The sequence below is a fragment of the Furipterus horrens genome, unplaced genomic scaffold, assembly GCF_987537825.1.
Source record: "Furipterus horrens unplaced genomic scaffold, mFurHor1.1.pri manual_scaffold_12, whole genome shotgun sequence".
In the NCBI taxonomy this organism is placed as follows: Eukaryota; Metazoa; Chordata; class Mammalia; order Chiroptera; family Furipteridae; genus Furipterus; species Furipterus horrens.
In genome coordinates, this window is record NW_028327182.1 from 74,345,282 (window position 1) to 74,367,172 (window position 21,891).

Here is a 21,891-nt window from a genome sequence, read left to right on the forward strand (position 1 = left end):
TAAAATTTGTTTTTCAAAACACAACCACAATTGTCATGATCACACCTTAGAAACATTTCTATTCAAGGATAGTTATAAAAAGTTCCAAAGTTTGTATTCACCATGGACTAGAATGTCATTACTGAAAATGTACTTTTTTGGTATAATTCTCTAGGACTATAAAGAGACTAATGTATATCTGTCCACCATGCAAAATACCCTAGGTTATGGCTTTTATCAACGTGTGATGTATTAGGGTCCTACCTGGAGAAAATAAACCTCTCATGTGATTGCTTCGGAGGCAGAGAAACTCAAAGAGTGTATGATAGGTATCTCCTAACTATATATTTGCTTTTTGGCCCTTCTTACCTTTGTGAGGAAGAAATTCCAAGGACACATGATTGACAGTTTTTTTTCCAGATTTTACCATATTAACCGAAGCCATGGATGGGAATATAGTGGTGTGGCCATTTCACTCCAGATCTTCTGTAGAGTATTGAATCTCAAGTAAAATCCTCGTATGTTATGTTCTGAATTGTGATTTACAAAGCTCCTAAGAAAACTGACATGTTGACATTATCTCTGTTTGCATTTAGGAAGATAATTTATGGGGAAAGAATACTTGATTTTAGAAATAATCCTAAGGGCAGAACTGACAGCAATTACTCTATTTTCTTCAAGCAGCACATTAAGTGGGTTATGTGATTATCTACAATTTAAAAGGGTAATTCATACTCCCAATGTTTTAAATGTTGTCTTTTCTTGAGGTTTCCCTGGATCTTTAAAATTATAATTGAGATGCTGTTCTCTCTGGAAAAACACTCCTACTCAGAAGCTTTACAACCAGAATAACAAATACTCTTTTAAATACCATTTACTTGCATTGAGTTTATCCTAGAATTGCCTCTGTGTGTGTGTGTGTGTGTGTGTGTGTGTTTTTAAGATTTTATTTACTTATTTTTAGAGAGGGGAAGGCAGGGAGAAAGAGAAGGAGAGAAACATCAAAGTGTGGTTGCCTCTTGCACGCACCCAGCTGGCCCCCAACCCAGGCATGTGCCCTGAATGTGAATTGAACCTGTGACCCTTTGGTTCTCAGGTTGGCACTTAATCCACTAAACCATACCAGCCAGGGCACCTCTGTTTTTTGACAGCTGTTAAATATGTAATAATCTAAATTGGAGATGGAATGATACAGAAGAGCAGTAATTTTCCTTTTCCTTTGTCTAAGCCAAACTAAAACCAGTTTTAACTGTGTGACTTCATTTAAAATTATTTTATTGCAAATAAATATTCATCTTGTTAGCCCTATTGTTCATCATATGCAGATTCATGTTTTATTCTAACCTAATTTAGGTTTTTCTGCCTTGTGTTTGACAGTGTTGTAGCCTTTCTTTTTTCATTTGTTAATAGCCTTTGTTATAGTCAATCAGCTTTATTTCCTTCCCATTCTGAGTGCCCTGTTTGTATTATTTTCTGATTTTTGGCTCACTTTTATCTACTTATTTTTATTCAGCAAACACCTTTTAAAGTGGAGAAATCAGTGTTACATTTCTTCTCCTTTCTAAACAGAAGTTGAAAGATTTATTTAAAAAATAACCACAATTTCAAATACGTATCTGGTCAAATGCATTCAGTTATTCTAGGCTAATGTGTATTATGGATTTAAGTCCATTGAAGACATAGTGTTCAGCATGGTGTGCTGTGATTCGTTTCTGTAGCATTTCACCTACTCTGCCTATTTTATGCTCTTTTAAACACTTTCTTGGTATAATAATGATAACTTTTTTCTTAAAATCCTCTTTGCTTTGACAGGATCTTAATTTTAACTTTGACATCATTGCTACTTGCCATCTGTGTGACCTTAATTGAATTTATCTTTCGGTTTCCTCATCTGAAAAGTGAGAATATTAATTAATAGCCACCTCTTTGGTTTGTTGAGTTAAATGACATAAGCTATATTGCCTGGCACATAAATGCCCCATAAATATTATTCCAGCCATCTTATATTTCTTTTTCTTTGTTTATACCATCACTTAGATTAAGAAAAACAAGGAGAAGCAGGTAGGGAGGCTGGATGAAAGAATGTGAAGGGATTAAAAAGTGTGTGTGTGTGTATAACACAGACAGACAACAGTGTGGTGATAGAAAAAGGGGTGGGGGTAGGTGGAGGTGGGCAAAGAGGGGATAAATGGGGTCGGAAAGACACCTTGCTCTAGTGAGGGGCACGCGGTGCAGTGTGCAGATGATATTTTGTGAGTTTTACATTTGAAACCTGTATGGTTTTGTTAAACAATGTCACCCCAATTAAAAAAAAAGAAAATGATTTATACATCTTAAATAAATGACCACCTTCACATTTTCTTCAAACTTAAAAAGAAAACAAAATCTTTTTGTTTTGAAATGATTACAGATTCACAGGAAAATGCAAAAATATAGAGGTCCCATGTATTCTTCACCAAGTTTCCCCCAAAGGTAACTGTAGTATAACATCAACATCAGAAAAGTGACATCAGTACAATGCACAGGCCTATCCAGGTTTCTCCAGTTTCACATGCACTCATTCGAGTGTGTGTGGTATGTATAGTTCTGTGCGGTTTGATCATGTGTAGGTTGTGTAACCACCACCACAATCAAGATACAGAGTCAACCCATCCACCCAAGGCTTTCTCTCGCTACCCCTTTATAAACCACTGCCCAGCCCTTGGTAACCCACGAGTCAGTTCTCCAGCTTCATAACTTGGTTAGTTTGAGAATATTAGATAAATGGAATCACGCAGTACATGCCTTCCGAAATTGGCTCTTTTCACTCATCACAGTGCCTGTGAGATCCACTGAAGTTGCTGCACGTGTGAGTAATTTGTTCCTTTTTCTGCTGATAGAGATGCACCACAGCTGAACGATTTGTCCATTGGGAGGACATGTGGGTGGCTTCCATTTTTGGCTATTGTCATTAAAACTCCTGTGGACATTCATGTACAGGTGTTTTGTACAGACCCAAGCTTTCGTTGCACTGGGTTAGATGTGTAGGAATGTAATTCCTGGATCAAAACTTTTTCATGAACCATTGTAAGCTTCTTTGAAAATACATGCTAATGCTGTCTGCACTTATAGATATATCTGAAGGCAATTATTTCTTAATGCCAGCCATTATAAGTAATATACATTGTTCTTTGTTTTAAATACAATTTTGCATAATTTGCAGCATGAGTTCAAAGTATAGAATTCTGTCTCTTCTGAACTAATATTGTGTATTAATGTTTCATTTTGTTAATGAATTCCCTTTCATATTTTGACATTTTTCTTGTGGGGTATATTGCTATTGTCATATACTAAATTTGAGTGGGGGAGATATTTCAAGTATGTTTTTTAAAGTCAGTTCTTTGCAATGTTTTGTTGAATTTTTAAAATACAAAGATTAGCAGTAAAACTTAGGAAGTCTTTTTAATTGACTGATGTTCAGCATTATTTCAAATAATTGGCAGGGCAGTGTTGACACTTTTTTTCCCAACATAATGTTTGAGGTCCTGTGATGTTTTGTAAAATCATTGTCTCCAAGATTAATAATTAATGATAAATCATTATTAAGGTGAGGCTACAAATACTCTTTTGACATGTGAAGGGCTCCTAATTATGGTAGCCATAGATTTAGGTAACTAAGGCATCAAAAGTCAACATAGGACAATATAAATTATGGCATTAGCTGGTTGATCAGTTTGGCTTTCCCAGTGTATCTGCTAGCTTTAATTGATTAAGGAAAAACTCTGTAAAATTTTGGAAAAAGGAGGGAAGAGGATAAAATGTAAAAAGCAGTCTCTCTTAACTCACTGTCCATTTGAATAATCTAAATAGCTTGTAAAACGAAATTTCACCTCTGCCCTGGCCAGTTAAATTAGAATCTCTGGAAGTGGCACTCAGGCATTGGTATTTTTTAAAGTGCTTCCAGGTAATTCTGATGTACAGCCAAGGCTGAGAACCACTGAACCAACAGGAATGGCTCCTATACTCATATTTCTTCACTTGAGAGAAGTCGATAGTGATTGGCCTGCATGTATTTGTCTTGCATGTATTGGACTAGTGTAGGTTCCACATATGTTCTATTTATGACTCTGCTGACATGTATATTTTCCTAAGGGGGACACACTTGTGAATTGTGGACACATTTAAACTATATAACAACAGAAGAGTGCCCATGAAGTAGAATCAAACACTCAAAACAGTGAGAAATTTGGCATGATTGAAAGTTCAAAAGGAAATTACATTTCATCCAGGACATACCGTGGGTGAAAAGCTTTTTGGGAAATTACTTAGAAAGCCTGTATGGAGTTTGGGATAACAGATCTGTGTCTTTATTTATAGAACTTATTGTCAGCCTTATTTTTTTTCCTTTAAAAAAAATTAACGTTTTACTTTGTTAAAGCAATGTTTACTTGTTAAAAAAACTAGGCAAGGATGAATAAATAAAGAATTCTCTACCCATATTCACGGCCTGATATGAATTCTTCCACACATTTTTCTAGATTCATAAAAGGTACTTTTAACAGCCTAAAGTTTGTGAATTTTTTTCTTTTTAATATAAGATTATACTCTGCATTATTCTGAAGCTTGCTTTTCCTCCCGAATATATCATAGATATTTCTCCAGGTCAATAGATCTAACTCCTGTTTTAAAAAAAAATGAAGAAAGTTTTAAATATGTCATAATTTATTCAACCATTTGCCTGTGAATGAACATTCAGGATGCCCCCACCTCCCCCCGCCCAACTACTAACAATGGTGCAATACATATCTTTATATATACAGATACGCTTTTCTTCTAAAGTATTTCTATAATCTATGCTTCGTTTTGGTCAAATTTCTTAGTTTCTGGATACCCTCTCTGATGGTCAGAATGAATGAATTAATGTCAGTTGATTTCAGGTTAATTGGCTCCTCTTCAGTATTAAGTTGGGCATTAGATAGGAGAATCAATTATTTTTAAAATGGGTATTAATAAATCTAGTGACCAGAAATACTTTTCATAGATACTAGAATCCTTAAAGTTGTGCACCTTAGAGTCCAGTGTATGGACCTCAAGAGGGCCCATCTACCATCTCGTATTAATTGTAGAATTGTGTATAAATGCACATTTTAAGGCTTTCATCAGATTTTCAAAGGACTCTTACCCTCTCAAAAGGTTAAAATTGATGATAATGTATCAGAATAGTACTTAGAGAATACATAAAGTACTTTGAGTTCTCATTGATAGCATATTTTTAAGAACTGTGTCTTTTGGATTGAAGTAAGTTTGCTTAATTTCAATATGACAAACTGGGCGAAATGACTGATACCATGGATAGCAGATTGTTGGTTCAGAATAATCTGAATAGGTTGTAATAATGTTCTAAAATCAGCAAGGTGAAATATACTTTTTGCAGGAGTTGAGGAATGCTGGGGGGTGGAGGACAATCTCAGATGCACCCGAGATGAAAAAGAGCTCGGAGTTTATTTGACCACAGGCTTACATAAGCCATTCTCTATAATGTGGCTGCTAAAAATCTGAGCTAGTACATTTGATGGATTGTGTTTATGTCTGTGAACCCACATTTTAGGTGAGACATTAGCAAAGGAGGGAGACATGATCGTGATGGATTGAGAAATGATGTTGCATAGGAACCACTGCTGAAGGGATTTTGGTTGTTGGATCTTACGGAGAGGGTATAAAAGAATAAGCAGCCCTGTAGATTAGGAAATAGGAAGACCAGAGGGTGATATGTAGAATTTGCTTATTGTGGGGCAAAGGAATACTCAGTAAATGAAAGAAAGAGAGAGACAAAGAGAAAGAAAGAAAAAGGAAGAAAAGAAAGAAAGAACCAAAAAGGAAGAAAAGAAAGAAGAGAGAGAGAGAGAAAATTACAAGGCAAAGGATTTTGACTTCATCTAAGCCCTGGTGAGAGTTCTCCAGTAATGAGGTGGGCTGTCCTGGGAAGTAATGTCTTCCCATCAGTGGCGCTGCTTCAAGCACAGTGGCAGGTGACTGGGATAGGGGCTGTAGAAGGAATTCTTGCTCTAAGTGAAAGATTATGCAACAGGACTTCAAAAGTCTTTTAATTGGAATTTTATATTATCTCAGATACTTTAATTGTAGGAGAAAATTCTAGGATAATATTGTAGGTTCTTTAAAAAGTACTTTTATAGAAGGAATGCTTTTGACTCACAGGCTATAAGATTTTCAATACAGGTATTTCAAAGACGCTAAAATGTTGAAATATTACAAGTTGTTTTTTAATCTGAAATTGCATTGCATAAGTTATTCCGCTGTTAAACCTGAAGTAACTAGTCTAGACTTGTGGAGTGTGGTTCAAGATTTTATTTGTATTAACTTTTCAAAACTACATTCTTTTCGAGCTACAAAAAGAATGTAAAAAAAAAAAAAAAAAAAAAAACATTTCACCACTTCCTGGCCTCCTTGTGGCCTCAGGAAACACAGGACGCTATCTCCCTTAGGCTAATTGTTCTAAATTCTGACTCTTAGTAGTAACACTATGGAATTTGTCTCATGCTGCGTCATTAACATAGGTTTGCACCCAAGTTTGCATGTTTCCTGTGAAAATGTATCTCGAATATTTAAGTTGGTTGAGACAGAGTACCCCTTATGCCTTCTTAAATGAAATACTATAAAAATCCTTTAGGTTATGAAAATGGATAAGTGTGTGTGTGTGTGTGTGTGTAGTGTAGTGTATAGCTTTAGAAGAAAAATAAACCCTGTGTCTTAGAACAGGTTGGAAGCTGCTGCCACTTGTGACACCACGGTTTCCTGTCCTTACTGTAGTGCCCTAGGTTAGGGGTTAAGAACCTGGGCTTTCCCACTCTCTGGCGTGTGACCCTGGTCTCCCATGTCTGTTTCCTGACTGGTAAAGGAAGGGTGACGATGGCGCTCACGCCGCTGAGCCAGCACTTAGCCCAGCGCCAGCACACGGAGAGAACTCAGGAAACCTTCCATTACTGTGTCTTCTGCTCTCACCTTTTGAGTCCCTTCTATTTTTTTCTGATTTAACATATATTGTCATCTTTATATCTTGCACTGTCTTAAACACACCATGTCTAAAACTATTTTTCATATCCCCACCCCCAGACTCATACTAAACCTATCCCTGCTTTATTCCCATCTCCTCTTTTTAATTAATGGGGACCACCTGCCAGAGGTAATATGGAAAGAGATTAATGCCACAAGCTCTGGAGTCATACTGTCTGGGATTAAATCCCTCCCCCACCACTTATCCCCATGTAACCTTGGACAGGCTACTCAATGGCACCAAATCTCAGTTTCTTCAATGAGGAAATACGTTATATAGCAGTCTGGCTCGCCGAATGGGGAAGATTCAGTGATATGAATGCATGTTAAGTGCTCACTATGGTTCCTGACACTTAAGTGCACAATGCCTGGCTCTAACTCTGAGGAGGTGGTGTCGTCCGTAACTCCTTTCCCCTCCCCTGACGTCATCAGCGCTCTGGCTTCTACCTCAGAAGGCTCTCATAACTGCCTTTAGGCCAGGTTTTTGGATTTTTGTTTTTCATTTTTTTAAACTTGAATCCATTTACTCAAAGAGGTTCATAATTCCTTGAAAATATAGGTACACTTTTTGACATATGTGCATTTTTTCCTAAGTAAAGGGCGTTTAGCCTTTATCATTGGCTTTCATACAGGTTAGTGACCCATAAAATGTGAATAGCTACTGGCAGACGCTTATCTCTGCCTGTACTCAGTAGCCCATAAACTGACATTCTTCCCTAGTCTCTGTGCCTCTAATCTACTCTTTATGTGGTTGCCCACTTAACTTTTTTTAATGTGTTACATCATCATCTTCCTTACACGATTGTGTTGACTCCCTGTTGCCTACAGCAGTGGTTCTCACCTCTGACCACACACTAGAATTACATGGGAAGCCTTTTTTAAAATATTAAGGCCCCATCCTAGACCAACTAATTGATCCTAACAAATACCAGGCATCAGTATTTTATTATAAATCTTCCCAGGAGATTTTATTGTGTAGCCAGAGAGCCTAGGGCTACAGGCTAATGGACTAATGTGTTAGCATGGCATATAAGGAAGGATCTCAGCTACCTAGTGCCAGTCTACTTTTTCAGTCTAATCTTCTACCTCTTCTCCCTTTCATATACCATTACTGCACTCTGGACACATATTTTTATTATGCTATTTTCAGAACATGCTCTGTTATTCCTTCCCTCTGAGCTCTTGCTTTTACTGATCACTCTGCCTAAAATATCTTTCACCCTTTCTCTGCCTGGTCATTTCCATGGCAAAATCTCCAAGCCCCAATGAGAATTGCAACCCTTACTTTTGTACAAACTTCTATTATAGGCTCTACATTGTAATATAATTATTTGTGTATCTGTCTTCCACACAACTCTGAACTCCTAGAAGGTAGAATTCTTATTTATTTCATTTCTTTAGTGCTTGACACCAGGTTAAGGAGCTTCCCTGTGAGTCTAATGAGTAAGTAAATGAGAATGAACAAAGAGCAGCCTACTTTGCAAGCAGGAAATCCATGGGGTGGGGGAGAGTAAGTAAATGTGGTATACTAGATATAGCGAGGACTGCTCAGCTGAAGTTTTATCCTATTGCTTTTTGTGCTTTTATAAAAAGGAAAGATCAAAGAACATGAAGGAAAGTTGAGACCAGTTTTGAAACTACCTCCAAACATTCTTGAACATTATTGAACATGGCAGCATAGAGTCGTATTTGTCTCCTGAGGCTCAGAGATTTCTGAATGAGAGAGAGATGGAGAATCAGCCCTGATGGTGATGGCAGCTGTTTATTTTGCCCAGTGGATTATCCTTACTTAGTTACTGATTTAAAGATGCCCTTATAAGGACAGTTCACCAGACATTATATGTTTCTAATTTTGATCTCACCCCTGGCCTTTGTGTTTTAGCTACTGCCTACTCCTTCTCTTGGCTATTTTTAATACTATTTTTTTCCCTCTGTGTGCCTCAGAATTGTCCAACACATTCTGAAGAATCGTAATTTATTCTTCCTGTTTCACAGTGTCCAGAAAGAATTAAGTTAAAGATGATTTTGAAAAAGATTACTTTAGTAAATGATTTCAGAGAGATTCTTTTAGGTATAGTTTGGGGGGGTGTTTTGGATTATAGTAATTATTTTTCTTGGACACTGATCCTCCCCTACACTTAAAAGAGAGAGCTTGTTTAACATGTATTCAAAAAGAAATGAGTACTAGTTTGATATCGTGATTTGAGCGTACCTCATTGTGATACATTGTATGTGAACAAATAGAATACCCTTTGTCTATCTGGCTGCTTAATATTTTATAATATTATATCTTACAAGCTTGAATAATAAGGACAAGGTTTTTCTTATTCAAAATCAGGATGATAGTTGAGATTTCTTAATATGCTATCCTTTTATGCTTCCATTCGTCTAATTTAAAGAGTTTTTTCTTTCTTTTTTAAGTACATTTTATTGATTATGTTGTTACAGTAGTATCCAGTATTTTTTCCCTTTGTTCCCCTCTGCCCAATACCTCCCTTCCTTCCAGCAATCTCACCCCCCCTTAGTTCATGTCCATGGGTCGTGCATATACATTCTTTCACTTTACCCTTTCCTATATTATTCTTAAATTGCCCCCCTGTCTATTTTGTACCAACCAATTATGCTTCTTAATCCCTGCACCATTTCCCCATTTCTCCCCCTTCCCCCTCCCAGCTGATAACCCTCTAAATGATTCCCATACCTATGATTTTGTTCCTATTCTGGTTTGCTTAGTTGGATTTTGTTTTTACTTTTTAGATTTAGTTGTTGATAGTTGTGACTTTGTTGTCATTTTCGTGTTCATAGTTTTGATCTTCTTTTTCTTAAGTAAGTACCTTTAACATTTCATATAATAATGGCTTGTTGATGATGAACTCCTTTAGCTTTACCTTTTCTGGGAAGCACTTTATCTGCCCTGCCTTCTAAATGATAGCTTTGCTGGATAGAGTAGTCTTGATTGTAGGTCCTTGCTTTTCATCACATTGAATACTTCTTGCCAGTCCCTTCTCACCTGCAAACTTTCTTTTGAGAAATCAGCTGATAGTCTCATAGGAACCCCTTTGTAGGTAACTCTCTGCTTTTCTCTTGCTGTTTTTAAGATTCTCTCTTTATCTTTGGCCTTTGGCATTTTAATTATGATGTGTCTTGGTGTGGTCCTCTTTGGGTCTAGTTTGTTTGGGACTCTCTGTGCTTCATGGACTTGTATGTTATTTCCCTCACCAAATTTGGGGAGTTTTTCTTCATTATTTTTCCACACAAGCTTTCAATTTCTTGCTCTTCCTTTTCTCCTTCTGGCACACCCTTATGATTTGGATGTTGGCACGTTTAAAGTTGTCCCAGAGGTTCCTAAGCCTCTCCTCATTTTTTTCAATTCATGTTTCCTCATTCTGTACTGGTTGACTGTTTTTTTCTTCCTTATGTTCCAAATCATTAAGTTGAACCCTGTTTCCTTCTCTTCACCATTGGTTTTGTGTGGCTTTTCCTTTGTTTCATTTAGCATAGCCTTCATCTCTTCCCTTATGCATTTGCCATACTTAAGCATATCTGTCAAGTCTGAGCATCTTTATCCCCAGTGTTTTGAACTCTATGTCTGTTAGGTTGGCTATCTCCTCGTCACTTAATTCTCCCACTGGAACCTTGATCTGTTCCCTCTTTTGGGCCATACTTCTCTGTCTCCTCATCTTGACAGGCTCCTGTGTTTGCCTCCGTGTCTTAGGTAGAGCTGTTGCACCTGTTATATTGTAAGGGGCAGAGTCTTCGGTATTCGTCAGTACCAGCGGTTCGTTTCACCACGTTGTGTTGCTGTATGTGGGGGAGGGGACTGAGAGGGAATGATGCCACTTGCTCAGCACTTGCCCCCTTTCCAGGCACTTCTCCCACTTCCATATGGGACTGGTGCCTTTCTAGCTGTTGCCCTGGCTATTGTTCCAAGAGTGGGTGGGTGGATCTGCAGACATTCCAGTGCCGTGGGGGGCCTTTAAACAAGCAGACTCTGCTGAGCAACGGGCAGTTTCTTCCTTCGCCCCAACCCCCACTGGTTTGCACAGTCAGAAGCAATGTGGCTTTATTTTCCCTGGTGCTGGAACTGTGAGCTGCGTGGTCTGGTCTGGTGCTGGGAGCACTCCCCAGATGTCCTATCCTACTTTTTAAAATGTGTGACTGCATTTTCTGCCTACCTGCTCCTGCTGCCACTGCTGCTGCCACCTGTCTGGGTGAGTTTTTCTTCTTTATATCTTTGTTTATTTGACTTCCATGCAGCTCAGTTTTCTGGAACTTCTGGTTGTCTCTAGTTTTGAGGTAGTTGTATTCCTTCTTAGTTGTAGAGGGAGATGCAGCATGTCTGTCTAGGCCTCCATCTTGGCCAGAAGTCCCCCAGTTTTTTCTTTTTTAAGGCTTAAAGGAATCTAGATCTGCCAAGAGCTCCTCCTTTAATGTGGTTTGCAAGAAAGGATTTCAATTTGCAAAACTGAAAAGAACCATTCTTAGTCATTTTTAAGAGCATTTGAAAAAACAGAGACTGAAATATAATGTCAACAAAAAGAGGACACCCAACTCTTAAAATGGGAGCATAGGTCTAAAATGGAGAGTTTTCTATTATTTCAGTTTCCAGTCAACCACAGATACCCTGGTTCTGTTTGTCCTGTCTTCCTTTTGTGAACCAGGGCCGGCCTATGTAAAGGAACTGGTCTCTGCAGTTCCTGAGAATGGCCTCTTGGATTATTATAATTACTGGGCTATTATAGTTCTTAGAGCTGAGTTGTTTTTTTGCTTATCGCTACTACTTTAAAAATGAGCACTCATTGGAGCACTTTTTTAAATGAATACTTGGTGCTTAAGAGATACAACCATGTACATTTATCAAGAGAATAGGCTAGCCTGACTGGTGTGGCTCAGTGGGTTGGGTGTCATCCCGTAAACCGAAAGGTCTCAGTTCAATTTCTGGTCAGGTCCTATGCCTGGTTTGTGGGCCAAGTCCCTTGTTGGGGACATATAAGAGGCAATCAATGGATGTTTCTCTCTCACATCGGTGTTTCTCACCCTCTCTTTCTCCCTCCCTTCCCTGCCTCTCTAAAAATAGATTAAGCTGTGTTCTTTCTGCCCCCTCCAAGAAGCTAGCCATCTACTGCATTCTTGTAGCCAAGTGAAGTTAGAATCCCTTATATTTCATCTCTTTTAGTTTGAGGTTGATTTCGAACTGCTTACCCTAAAAGTGACCATTTATGGATTTATCTGGTTGTGAGCAGACCACATCCATTTACAGCAAAACCATTAAAAGTTAGAGAGGGGACTCCTATGGGCCCACAAGGAGGACTGGGAGTCCCCATTCCCCACTCATCATTCCCCTTGCTCCTATGGGCCCTTGAGTTGGTCCGGGAGCTGCTTCTCCCCTCCCCACCTCCCCTTTTTTCCTCCTCAATAAACCCATTGCCTAATTCCCCCCCCCCCAAAAAAAGCTAGAGACTAACTTCTTGATTTCCCAAGTTTCTTGATAATTGGTACCAAGTGTTTTGTTCTACCACACACTTGGACATCTACCCTTCAAACAGGTCTTACAAATTTGCTCAGGGACTTCAGAGTGGAATAGCAGGAGCCACGAGAATGTATTTAAAATTATTAAGGATAAAGTGCGTTGCTTTGGGCTGTCCTTGTGCAACTTTGGGCCAAGTTCCCTGTCTACCTGAAATAAGATAGAGAGGGAACCTAAAATCCAGAACCCCAAAATAGATTCTGTAACTGCCTCTTACAGGTGATTCAATCAGGAATTCCCCTTGTCACCTGTTTCTTAATAGTTTTCCTACAGTTCGATGGAGTAAGCTGAGAAGTGGGCATTTATGATGAGCAGTTTAGAACAACTCGTTAATTCAGATTCTGTCCACCGATGCAGAATTGGCAATAGAGTTTGAGTTGTTATGGATAAAATTTACTTTTGCAATATTTGTGAAATTAGGGTTTTAAACAAATAAATAGTTTAAGACTGCAAGAAAATTTTACTTATTTCAATATAGCAAAATATTTTCAAATACTTTTAGCAGTTTATTAGAGGGTTTTTATTTTGTTTGTTTTCTTAGTATCATCTAACTGTCATAAGTACTTTCATCTTAAAAATGGAGGGATCTCAGCTTAATATTTTGTTAATAGATTTAAGTAATAAAACTGCATTTAAAAGTATTTTTAGTTTGGATATATAGCTACTTGAAACCAAATCAGACTGGAATTCGTAAGATTTTTTTAACCTAACTTGAATTGCTGTGGCCTTAAACCGAATGTTTTTTTTATCCTAAAATCTCCAGTTGTATACATTTAAGGTTTCTTGTTTTAGATTAGCTTGAATATTAATAAATTACAGAGGTTTGGGTTATGCTTAATAAGCCTGTGCTTATTTTCCTGTTTAAGGTGCATTTATTACATAAGACATTAGTCCACCTTTGTGGAAGCTCGCAGCCACGATGTGTCTGTTGATTGGTTTCAAGCCTAGCGTCTTATATTAGCAAGTGCACATTGTTACCCCCAGTTTCAAAGTAGAGGAGGGACAGTCTCTGTTCTATTAACTGAGTGAAGGTTAATGTTGGAGCACATGAAAACATGTTTGACCCTTGTGCTCTAGTGTAATAATCTGTGAATACCAATGGGGAAAACATTGAATATCTATTTAGCACCTACTACATACCAGGTGCTGCCCTTGGGGATATAGCTGGATATAGCTATATCTGTATATCTATATACGTACACATCTGTCTTTCTATCATGCTGTATGTGCATAAGCCCCAGTTTACTTAATTATGCAACAAAATGTTGACATATTAAGCACTGGGCACCATTCTCATTTATATTTGAGTAACCTTATGTAGTATATATTATTATCCCCATTTTAAAGAAGATGAAACTGAGGCACAGAGAGAATAATTGCCCAAGGTCAACCACTAAGTGATGAAGCTAGAATATGAATCCAGGCTATCTTGCTATAGATTCCATATCCATACTCTGGATACTTTATAGCATAAATTTGGATAAATTAAGGAATTTTATTAGTGGTCAAAACAGCTCTTAATTGGTACAGCTGAAATCTGAATCCAAGCCATTGCCCAGTTATACATTATATCTTCCCTTTCTCTCTATCTTTGCTTTTGTTATTGGTCCTGTATAATGTTTTTTCCACTCCTTTTACTATAGAAAGCTCATCAGCATACAAAACTCTCAGTTCAACTATCACTTCCTCCAAGATGCTTTTCTTGATTAATTTAATTGGAAATCTTTTCTTAAATTTCTACTGGAATGAATGTTTACTCCTTGGAATGTTTACTGAGTACTTTCTCATATGATAGAAAGTTTATATACACTTGACCCTTGAACAATGTGGGGGTCAGGGGCACCAACCCTCTGCAGAGTAAGAAATCCACATACAGCTTAAGTCAGTCCCAACTTTGGATAGAAAATACGGTATACTGTCACATCTCCTATCAGAGTATAAGCCTCTTGCAGGCAGAACTGCCATTTACAGCCTTCTCTGCTGTAGTCAGGGCATTGTGTCATTCAAATTTTGCAAATGCTTGGGGAGTTTCATAGTGGCAGGAAGCAACTGTTTCATAAATGATGGTTAAATGGACAGTTATTAGGAATGTGGGTGAGGGTAAAATTTGCCACTAGAATGCTAAGAAACTTTAAAAAATCAACTCCGTTAAAATGAGCCTTAAAACAACAGAATTAGTACTTTCATATCCTGATATAAATTGTTATAAAATTAATGCTGAATTAGCTATTTATTAAAGCCTTAAAAAGAACTGACTTGAAGTTTGCTACTATGTATGCCTTTCTTTTTAATTTAAAAAAAATGAATGCTGAAGAAAAAATGGTTTATTCTTTGAGTTAGATTTCCCTGTTCATGTGCATATAAATTAGTACTCTTAATCCGCTTCTGAAGTACTGACAGACTGAATATCAACAATGCCAGCGTAATCACTCCGAAGGTGAGGATGGAGAAATCATTTCTTTAGCATATATAGTTGTAGCATTGAAGGCCACATATATTTGTTTCAAATTATAAGATGAAATAAATAGAACACTTACTATTTTAGCAATTTTATAATCAGAGCATGTCACTGCTTCATTTTAGTTTAACATAATAGTTGATATGACAGGTAAGTATAGTAATCAGAATTGTAATTTTTTTATAGAATTGTGAATTTTAAGAGTAAGATAGTGTTAAAAGGTTTCATTTGGAAGGAAACGAATGAAATATTATAGACTTTTCGAAGATTGTATATTAGTGAGCTTTTGCTGCGTAATAAACTACCTAATACTTAGACAAACAAACATCATGTTTCACAATTTCATAGGTCACCTAGGTGGTTCTTCTGGTTTGAGCTAGCCTGACTCACCGCTGTGGTTAGCTGGTGGCGTGGCTGGGGCCACGTGATCTGGGATAGCCTCACTCCTGTCAGGCAGTCGTCTTGCATCTTGCAGGCTGGTCTACATAGGGGCCGCAGCAGCAGGTAGTGCATCTTCGCTCCACGTGGTCTTCTCATCCTCCGGAGGCTAGCCACGGCTGCTTCGTAGTGGTCTCAAGGTTCCAAAGTGCAACAAGAGAGGGCAAGCCCCAAGGGGCCTGCACTTTTCAAGTCTCTGGGCTGTGTTTGCTGTCGGCCTGCTGACCAACCCAGTCAGCGTGGGAACAGACTACCCCAGGGGTGTGGATGCAGGGAAGCTGGAACAAAGAGTGGTTATCATGGCACAATCTACTGTGTAGAATTTGTGCATATGTACTATTTAGTCAGTGTCTCTAAATTCTGGCTCAACCTTAGACTAACAACAAGAGGTGATAAAATACAGAAAGATTCGTCAGGCTGTTAAAACTTAGAGTTTTCAAGAGATAGTATATATAGATCCTTGATTGCCCTGAAATACTTAATCATTTGAACCCCTTTCTACTTTTTACTTTTTCAAGCTTTGAGCTAGAAAAGCAGGGAGCTTTAATCCCAAATTGATCTTCAGCAAGGACTATATTGATGGTAGAAGGGATGTGATCATAATGGCTATGGCTGTTCATTACATGCTGAAATGATAGTATCGTGGATATACTGTGTTAAATAATATTACTAAAATTAATTTCACTTGTTTATTTTTACTTTTTTAATGCAACTACTAGAAAATTTAAAATTATGTAGCTGCTCTAGAGGGTCTATATCTAGGTTAATTCATTAACTCAAGTTTATAAAAAAGTTGTTTCTCTTTTGTTTTTATTTTAATTTCATGGATCTATTGGACTAAGGATCTCATAAATCACCACTGTCCAATGGCCAAGTGCTGCTGCCAGTCCCTCCTCCCCTACCACCAAGAGTTTATGAGAACCAATAGGAAGAATTTACCTTGCTTTTAATGATGCACATAGATTTTTCCCTACTGTCATAACTATGCCTGGAACAAAAGTATGGTTGACTCAAATTATTTTCACTAATGAAAAGGAAGCAGCAGGGTGACTGATGTATATTGGAGGATACACTGTTTTCTTTGGAGTGTTTTGGCTCTTGCATTTTGGAACAGGTGTGGCCACTGTTGAAAGAAACAGTGGAATCATTCTCAGCATGAACATGTGAGGAACTGGAAAAGTGCTTGCATCCCCTGCCTTTAGTATAATCAAAGTAGGGTCCATTATATTGTTCTCTGATGAAAAATCTGATGTAGAAATAAAGTTGGTGTATTTACTTTTTCTTTCTGGTTTAGGGAAGAAATTATGTTTTGGCTTAGAAAGTCTTCTACTGAACTATGACATAATAGGATAAGGGTAATTGGGTCTGAAATAACCTTACAACATCCTCTTTTGGCTTTAAGAATTCCAAACTAAGTTTGCTGTGGATCACTGAGAATTAATTATATTAATCAGAGGTCAGTCATCTATGCTAAGTGCCAACTTTTTGCCTATTGGCACAGAGTGGGAAATGTCCACCTCAGTGACTTTGGGTTGGGGTGGTGGTAGGTGCCACCAGCTACCATTTTTGAGGATGGGGTGGGTGGGTGCTGGCTTCAGCTGCCTCAGATTGGGCAGTAAGGGTGGGATCCCAGACTAGCAGCCAGCAGTTTTTGTAAATAGGAGGGAGATTGTTCTGGTGGTTACCAGCTCATGCCAATGAAAAGCACTTCTTTTGTCACTTTGGGTATGCATGCCACAGTGCTTCACAAGGGCACGGTCATGTCCATGTTACAGGACACCTGTCTGGGATCGTGAGTTAAGGAGTGAGCCTCTGGAGCTCAGACCTGGAATTGGGGAGTTGAGTAGAATAAATCTCTTGATGTCTAAACTGACAAGACATTTTAAAACTTGGAAAACAAACAGGTCTGAAAAGATGTATAGGATTATAGCTAAATGGTTAATATGAAAGACATATAGAGAGGTTAGGAGGGGGTTGGAATAGTCCAGTGTTGGTTCAGAAAGAAGGCTTGAACAAGTCACTGATTGAATTTCCCTGTTTATCCGTCTGTTTAAAAATGGGGGGGGGGTGACATTTCCCAGAGCTATTTGGAGAGTCTATTGATATTTGCAACATGGTTTTTGTATTTTTCATAAAGTGTCCAGTTAGAGCCAAGTATATCATCAGAATCCAAATGTCTAAAACAAACTAGCCTGACCACCTTGAATAGATATCAGGCAGTTGTTTCTTAGGTATAAGTTGTTCTTAGTAAAGGAGCTTACACTTTTTAAAGAAAATTCCACGTTACTTCTAATTTTCTTTTGAACATCAGCTGTATACTTGTGGTCTTTAGCTGTTAACTTGAGCTTCAGCATGCTTTGTAGATAGATTGTCGGTCACCTTTAGAGGACAATTAACTAGTTACAGCCAGCCAGGCAGTTCAACACACTTCAAAATGCTTCTTGCCAAGGACGATGCCTTTTGCAAATATTTGAGATGTTTGTTCTCAGCTGTAATTTATTAGTGAACCTGCGTCCTCGTAGCAACTCCTTGGGAGGTACAGGAGACAAAGCCAAAACAAGTAAATGAAACTAGTTCATTAGATAGCAAGGAAGAAGAGCTTTCATTCAAGGCGACTTGTTGATAGACTTACTGGTATGTGTATTGGATGCCTTTTTAATTTCCATAGTGCCACTTCTCGTCACACTGCTGAAGAACTCTGACAGAATGTCCTTTCACTAGGCTTTTGCTTGTTAAGAGCACACAGCACTGCCACCTTGTTGCCGAAGTTGTGTCTGATGTGAATGTGCTTAAAAATCAAGTGAATGCCTGTTGTGAAAAAGAGCTTACTTTTTCTCTTTGTCAGTACTTGCAAAAACAACTTAAAAGGAGTTAGCATCATGGGACTGAATTCCGTAATTAGCATAATCATGATGCTGTGTATTGTTCACCAGAGCACGCCCCTTGGCCAAATGTCCCATTAAGAGGACACCGATGTTGTCCTAGTGAATAAGTCCGGACACACATGATGCAAATCATCGAGTTCCTGCCTGCCGCTGGTGTGCAGTTAATTTTAGCCAGGGTTTGTTCTACGAGTTGTAAAACTGTTTACCAAAGTAGAGGTTAGTAAGCTGAAATGTGACTTCTCCTCCTAACGTGATAGGATATCTATTTTAGACTTCAGCGTGTGTTCATGATCCGGAGAGCAGTCTTCTGAAGAACTGCGGCTCAGATTTCCTTTGAGAGTACTTGTAAGTGCTGCGTGAATTTTCAAGATTTCTCTTTGTTCTTTTCTTATATCGCCTTAATGTTACTGTCATAGTCCTTTTTTAATCTTTGGGAAAACTGGAAACTTTGGGGTGAGTACTTTAGAGGATTCTAAGTAAAGTGACCAAAGGTTTTTCTTTAAGTCAATCATACTGCAAGAAACCTGCTTTATTCAGTTTTCCTAAGAGAAAGTACTTGACTCTTACTATTTTTATCTTTGCAAGGCAATCTGTAGATTATTATTTATTTTATCTGTTGAAATATTAGATTATGGAAATAGTTATGTCATTGAGCTTTATTTTCTCTCGTAACCTAACTCATACATATTAAAAAAAGTTAAAAGGATTATACTTACCCTGAGCTACAGGCTTATGCTGCAGAAACAATGCGAGTGTCAAATGTAATTTTGTAAAATGTGTAGATGGACAATTTTTATTTTTTTAAGGAGGATTTTGTGCTTAATAATAGACCTATATATTCCTAAGGAGAAGCACTTAAAAAATAAAATACTTTTAAGAGGAAGACTTTAGAAACTAATTGAAAGCATCCTCTGGAAGTTTGAGTTAGTTACCAAAATTAACCAAAGGCCATGAGGTTCTCCCATTTTAACTGCTCTTAATTTAACAAATCATTTCCAACTTAAATTTGAACTGAAGAAAACTAAAGATTTTAATATTGAATATTTTAAATTAAATCTGAATCACCTTGCTTAGTTGGAAGTGTTCTAATTCAGAGTGCCCTGACTTCATGGCAGACAACTTGCTTATTACAGAGAACCAGGCAGGAATTTCTTTATCAATTAATGTGTAAGTTATATCCCTTCCAGGAATATTGATTTTAATGAGACAGTTCTAATAGGCAGTGTAGTAGCTGCCTAACAGGCGTTCCCTGTCTCCGTCATCTCTATGAGCAAAGAGGGAGGCCTGTCCTCAAATGCCATCTTTCCATTTTGCAAACTTTATTTAAAGACTTCTTTGTTATTACGCATTGTCCAATGTTAAATACAAATGACCTAAGGTGTCAACAATGAAAGGAAGTGTTTCAGTGGTACATTTAGTAGGAAAAGAATGTAAGAAGGAAAAATAGAACTGAGTTCTTGAACTATTTTTGGAAAGGAACTTTTTTTAAACTTAAGTTTTTTATTGAGCAGAAGTGAAGTTTGCAGTCCAGATTAATTGTAATTATAACAGAAAAATCTGTAACATCATCTTTAGCAGTAAAAAAAAGACTTCCTTCCAATATATGCTTCATAATATATACTTTTACTCAAAGAAAGTAACCATTCTTATTCTTACTTTAATTGTTGTTAAGGCGCTATGGGAATCTCAATGGAGTGTTTTTAAAGGCAGACTGTTAATTTAACAGAAAGGCTTTTCCCTAGGTATTTTTACTACTAGGAAGCATGTGTTCTTTTTAAGAGTTACTAAAAAGGCTCATAAACACTTTCAGAATGTTTGTTTTAATGATTTATGGGCTGTGAGAGAGTGATACAGGTGAATGAAAAAGGAGATCATTTTGATTATGTAAGTACCAGTGTCGGAATTTCGCGTGGTTGCTGGTGCTGTGATTCCCTTCGCTTCTCCTTGTCCTGTGTGCCTGGTGCAGTGATACTGGTTACGGTGCCCTCATGAGTAGACGCTCTGTTGACTAGTTATGACCTTGGTCGTGACAGATCACAATGAGCTCAACTCAAGAGTCACAAACGGGGGTCCAGATGCTGAGAAACACAGTCAGCTTTGTGGCCCGTGGAAATGTCCAGGAGCCCATGGTTTCAGCCATGCGCTGTGCGCGCCTGTACCTCCCTCCGCAGCACCCTCACTGCCACGAGCTTTGTGCCCGTCTGCCCTCCAGTCCGGGGTTAGCTGCTTTCACTGGTGGCCTGCCCTCTCCTCCTAGTCTTCTACCTCACAAATCAAGAGGCTTGGACAGAGGAGCTCCTGACTGCCGTACATCTATTTTACTGTTACTTTATTCCGAAGACTAAGGCTTCTGCTCTGAAACTTTGAGGGATTTTTCAGGGAAGCAAAGAGCAATCTTTTCTCTGGGTCTCCTTCATCAGCATGAGGTTTTTAATAGGTAACTTGTCTGCACAGCTGTAGGGGTACTTACATTATCTAACAGGTTCGCTTTGTTTTGAAGCTGAATGCAAATACTCAGTGATCACATCTCTAGAATGTTTTCTTTCAAAGGGAAATTTTGTAAGAATGGCTTTGCTCTGTTGAGTTTCAACTGTTTTATCTAAAATGGGAGAACAGTGAGCTAGAGTGCCTTCAGCTTTGCCTGTCTTCTATACAAGTACATGGTAGTAGGAGCTGCCCGTTGGCGGGAATGCTGATTTCTCCTGGACATACTGGGTCTGTTGTCATTTTTAAGCATGTGTTAAGCACCCCCAGAGCACATACAATGCACAAAGAAAGCATAGTTCCAACTCTCAAAGAACTCAACGTGCTAAAATGAGGCAGCGCACAAAGGTTGGGTCCCTAATAACCATACTGAGTACCCGGCAGAAAAAAGAATCTGGAAATGAAGAAAAGGAAAACAAGATGGTGTGGGGAGAGTCAAGGGTAGCTTGTGGGTTAGCCCCCACTTCACCTGGGCTTTTGCCGAATAATATTAGGACAGGCTGCAGAGCCACCTGGGTGTTGCTGCCTTCTCTCTTCCAGCAGCTGGGGAACTGATGGAAATGAGGAGGCTGATCACAGGAGCCTTATCCACAACTCCCAGTTATCCGTTACAGGGTCCCCACAGAGGAAAGGAGGCTCAGTACTTTCACCGGCACCTACCCCTGTTATTATTAGGTGGAGGAAGTAAACTTGGTATCTTATAAAGCCCAATAAATGTAAGATATAACGATATTTGGATAGAAGTCCAAATTTAGATTCCAGATTTTCTCTCCCCTCCTGAATTGATATGCAATAGAACCAGTTACTTGTCTCTGTACTGGTTTAGGATGCTGAGTCAACTGTTAAATTGGAGACGTGCTTTGAGCATCTCAGAAGAAAGGCATTACGAAGGTCAGCTAAGCATTACTGCAGCTTGTAAAGGACTCAGAAGAACATGAATCAGAAGGGAGCTAATAAGGCAAGCTTGGGTATGGGAGATTAATAAACAGAGTATACTGTATGAATCTGTGAGTCATTTCCCCTTTATCCTCAGCCTCAGCCAGTCTCTGACTAAGGATCTGGGTCTAGCT

At 38.3% G+C, this 21,891-nt stretch overlaps 1 protein-coding gene across 6 annotated transcripts in view; it reads left to right on the top strand.

Annotated features, from left to right (window-relative positions):
• SLC20A2 (solute carrier family 20 member 2) overlaps window positions 1–21,891 on the top strand; it is a 102,535-nt gene that overhangs the window by 12,554 nt on the left and 68,090 nt on the right. For 2 of the 6 annotated variants that reach the window (XM_090258748.1, XM_090258754.1), the window contains exon 1: window positions 18,443–18,682. The exons of 3 other annotated variants lie outside the window; for them this stretch is intronic. The gene's annotated coding sequence lies outside the window, so the exon portion shown is untranslated. Of the gene's footprint in view, window positions 1–18,442; window positions 18,683–18,713; window positions 18,791–21,891 lie in introns of those variants that run through there. One more of the 6 variants, XM_090258750.1, reaches the window with a different exon arrangement.